The following is a 5066-nucleotide window of genomic DNA, read 5'->3' on the forward strand; positions in this document are numbered from 1 at the left end:
TTCCTAGCTCTACACTTTGAAGATGTTTTCCTCCTTTACCCATTTTGGTCTTCAACATGCTCACTTGATCTTAGATTTGTACTTTTCTTCTTTCAATTTTATGCTCACTTGATTTCATTTTAACAAGCTTATGGTGTCAAATACCAATGAAAATGCACCCAAGTTAATGAGTAGATGACATGTTTAAATGACTTCTTATGACTTTTAAAGAAGTCAAACCCATATCAATTTGACTTAATGAGTAGCTTGGGTGTTGGGTTCAACTGAGAATGCACCCTTTTTTTTACAACATGATAATGAAAACTTCATCATTGTAAGATTTTAGTTGACTTCAATTTGAATTTTGACTCATTCAATCAAAAAAAAATTTCCTTTGACTCCTGACATTAATGACCCTCATGACATGACTTTGAATCTTTCTAGTTGACTTAATTTAGATAGGTGCTTCAAAGAAAATGTTTAAAATTATATTTTATGGACCTTTGACTAGACTCCAATATATTTTTGACTCACACCCTATCACTAATTTACAAAAAAATTTACACCTTATCACTCCAAAATTACAAAAATTAATTACTACTCCAAATATACAATATACCCTTATTACTCCACTATCTTTACAAAACTTTCCTTTCACTTTCTCTTATGACTCTCTATTTTCATGAATTCACTTTTCCTTTACTTTCTTGACCCCTTATATCTCTTGTTAATTTCGGGGGTGAAATATTCCACCCTAGTTGACATTCCCTTATTATCTCTCTATTTGGGTACAAGGGTCTCTGGCTGGTCAACGAATTATGTTCGATATTGGTGTCTTGTCTTTTTCTGGGCACCAGATTTCTGTTAAAGGTGAATGAATTTGGAGGATAGTGCAAGATAGCTTAGTTATGTTTGGCATGCACCTCTCTTGAAGGAAGCAACAAAGTTTTTGAGTTCTTAATATCTTGTTCTAGGCAAAGCACTTACCTTAGGCAGTGTATTCGTTTATGGCACCTGGAGTAGTGAAACTCTTTGTTTTATTTAGTTTTTGCATGCACAATTAAAAGGAGCACTTCCCTAGTTATTAATTCTTAGCCTTAGATAAGGAAGCATGTTTTCATATCTCATATCATATTTAGTAGAGGAAAACTTTAATTGCCTTGTATATCCATGCAAGGAAGGTGCTTTAGGATTAGGAGTTAAGAATGTTGAGACATTGTTGTACATGTTTCCAGATTCATTGTACCTTCTAGACTAAAGGAAAAGTGAATAGTAGTGTTTGAAATTTTTAGTTATTTCCTATTTCAAAGAGTAATAAATAGTGATGTGATTTGAGTTTCAATTTTGTGTACTTGTTGTTACTTTCTTAAGTGGCATGTGCTTCCCTGTTCAGAACAAGGGGTTTTCCTGTAATATCTAGCCTCCAAAGCTTCTTCAATGCAAACTAAATATCAAATCATGCCCTCGTACTCCAAAGCATCTAAGGCATCACCCTAGAGAAGCTTCAAAGTAGACCAATGAGCTTTGACAGGCCAACTCTAACCCCATCTCACCATACAAGTGTTGACATCACTGCTACAAAAATTATTCTGAAGTGTTGCATCCTACACCAATTTCTAAGATGGATGCCCAAAGGGGTTCTAGAACGAGGCTCAACCTTTATTGCCACATTTAAGACTTTTCAAAGGGATCAGTCCCTTTAAACCATACCAATTTTTACACTTTCATAATTTGGCCCTGTTACTATCAATTTATATTTTGTATTGAAAATTCAGTCCTATTTTACCTGTTTATTAACTTTAGGAACAATTATAGGTTATCTCTAGCAAAATGTCAACAAATTTTTGGATTAGTTTGGCATTTATCGAAATACTATCACACATGTATATATAATCATACATTTTCCTTTTTAGATCTTGATTGGTTGAACATAGAGGTTCGCTTCCTATGTAGTTTTGTCCCATACCTCCACATCAACAGTCATAGATAACAATCATCTTAATTCTTCATCTGCATGCACAGTAAGGTCCCTTTTGGTTACTATTTTTGATGGAGAAACCTATGAAAATACACCTTTTACCACAGAGATGTTGTTGTTGGATAGAAATCTCCAGAGGAGACTTACACCAGACATATAAATGATTATTGTATATCACAATAATAAGCATTAACATATGAAGATGTGGCAGACCCTAAACTCTGTGCATTCAATCCATTACTTTTTCTTTCATGGCAAATTTCATTCTATATAATAAATGTGTTGTGGCACTTGAGCGCGTTCACATCAAAAATTCTAAGGCCAAACCTGGATTCTCATGTGTCATGGAAATTCATCATATGCCTTGTTCACCTAAGAACCACTTGTAACTCATCTTAGGGTACTCATGTACAATCTCAACTCATCCCACTTAATGAGTTACCAAGACAAGGCTCATCACATCCAACCTTGGTCTAAAATAATTAAGCAACACAATTTATATCTCGACATGCCATAGCACCTGACATGTCTTAGAATGCTTTAGCACTATGTGGCATGCTTTGACACTCCCTAGCACACTGTGGCACTTCCTGACATGCCTTGGTAGTTTAGCATACATTGGCATTGCTTAGCATATAACCTTGTCACTCCCTTCTTAACACACCTGGAAATCATTGAAACTCCCACTCACGCACTCTTAGTCATTCATTTCCATGCATTTTGACCTAGTGCTTCCTTATGTTTCCCTGATACCCCCTAACACTCCCTAGCTCACCCTAGCACCTGACACATCTCAGCTTACCACCTTAACACTCTGGCATTCCTTCGCACTACATAATATGCCTTGTCACTCTCTCCTTAGCACATATAGAGATCGATGACACTCTTGGTCACAAACTCTTATTGATTCATTTCCATGCATTTTTACCTCGTGCTCCCTTGTGTTTCCCTAGCACTCCTTATCACTCCTTGAAATGTGTTGTTAAACCCTATCACCTATGATATCTTGGCATGTCGCCCTAGCCTCTTGTGTGCCTTAACACTGCCTACCATACCTTGTCAATTTGAACCTAGTACACTTGGAACTCACTGAAAATTCTAATCACAAACTCTTATTTGCTCATTTCCATTCATTTTGACATAGTTCTCCCTTGTGTTTCCCTGGCACTCCCAGCTAACACTTCCTTGCACGCGTTAGCACAACTTGGCCGCATGTCGCCCTAGAACTCTATAATTCCTTAGCATTTCCAAGCATGCCTTGTAACTACTCCTTAACACACTTGGAACTCACTAACACTCCATGCCACACACTTGTGTTCCTTCATTTCCATTCATTGTGACCTAGTGCTCCCTTGTGTTTCCCTAGCACTCCCTAAGACTCCTTGGCACACATTGGCACACCATGGCACTTGTCACATCTTAGTAGGCTTTCCTAGCACTCTATCATCTATTGGCACTACTTATCATACGTTTTTACTCCATCCCTAGCACACATATAACTTGCTAACACTCCCTATCACACACGCACATTCATTCATTTACATGTAATTGAAACAATTCTTCCCTTGTGTTTCCTTGGAAATCCCGAGCATGTGTTGGCACCACATCCTAGAACCTACCACACATTGGCATGCCTTAGCACTTGGCATGTCTTGACATGCCTAATATTCCTTGGAACTTCCTAACATGTGTTAGCGCTTCCTAAAATTCCCTCCACACCTTGACACTCCCTAGTTTTCATGCCCTCATAGATAAACTTACTTTTCTTGTGACTTGGGAACCCAACCAAGTCATTGAAAAAATAGTGTTTTGCCTAGACCAATGTCTCCCTTTGTCTCAAACTGTTTTTTCCATCCTCTTATCACAATCATAGGCTTTCCTCCTACAAGTCCTAATATGAAATTCTCCTAACACACTTCGTCCATGGGACACCTAGAATTCACTGACACTCCCTGGCATAATCTCTTATTCATTCATTTCCATGCACTTTGACCTAGTTCTCCCTTGTGATTCCCTGACATTCCCAAACAATCCTTGACATGCATTGACACTATTTGGCATATTTCAGCACGACTTTTCATTCCTTAGTGTGCCATTTCACTCCTTAATTATCATTCCCTCATAACTACCCTTATTTTCTTTTAGACTTAGGAACTCAACCAAGTCCTACCTCAACTACAACAACTTTACCAAGTTACATTTACTACAACTATACTATGCGTTGTTCCCCTAATGGACTATATATCATCTTAGGCTTCTCATGTCCAATCTTAACTCATCCCACTTAACAACTTACCAAGTCAAGGCTCACATCCAACCATGCCCATAAAACAACTAAGAAACATAGTTTACATCTTCACATGCCATAACATCTGGCATGCATAACAAACCAATGGCACTACATGGCACACATTATCATCCCCTGCATTCCTTGGCATGATTTTCCACTCCCTAACAGATCCTACCACTCCCTAACATTCCCTGACACTCTAGCATGCCTTGGAATTGCCTAGCATATACCCTTGTCACTCCTTCCTTAACACAATTGGAACTTGCTGACACTCCCTATCACAGTCTTATCCATTCATTTCCATTTAATTCGAACTAGTTCTCCCTTGTGTTCTCGTGGCACTCCCTAACACACATTGGCACACCATAGGACTTTGCACATCTTGGCATGTCGCCCTGGAACTCTAGCATTCCTTGGAACTACCTAGCATACCTTGTCACTACCTCCTTAGCACACCTAGAATTCGCTAACAATCCTTGTCACACACTCTTATTCATTCATTTCCATGCATTTGAAACTAGTTCTCCCTTATTTTTCCTGACACTTCATAACTCTCCTTAGCATGCATTGGCATACCTTAGCACCTAGCACACCTTGTCATGTGTCCTTGGCCTCTAGAATGCCTTATCACTTGCTAGCATAACTTGTCACTCCTTGCTTAGCACACCCTAAAATCACTGACACTTCCTGTCACAAACTCTTAATTGTTCATTTGCATGCATTATTTTCACCTAGTTCTCCCTTGTGTTTCCCTAATGCTCCCTAACACTTCCTAGCACTATTTGGCACACCTTGGCACCTAGCACATATTGGCTGCAT

The sequence above is a fragment of the Pinus tabuliformis genome, chromosome 3_1 (assembly GCF_031772625.1).
Source record: "Pinus tabuliformis cultivar Carrire ecotype Pingquan chromosome 3_1, CPIR1, whole genome shotgun sequence".
Classification (NCBI taxonomy): domain Eukaryota; kingdom Viridiplantae; phylum Streptophyta; class Pinopsida; order Pinales; family Pinaceae; genus Pinus; species Pinus tabuliformis.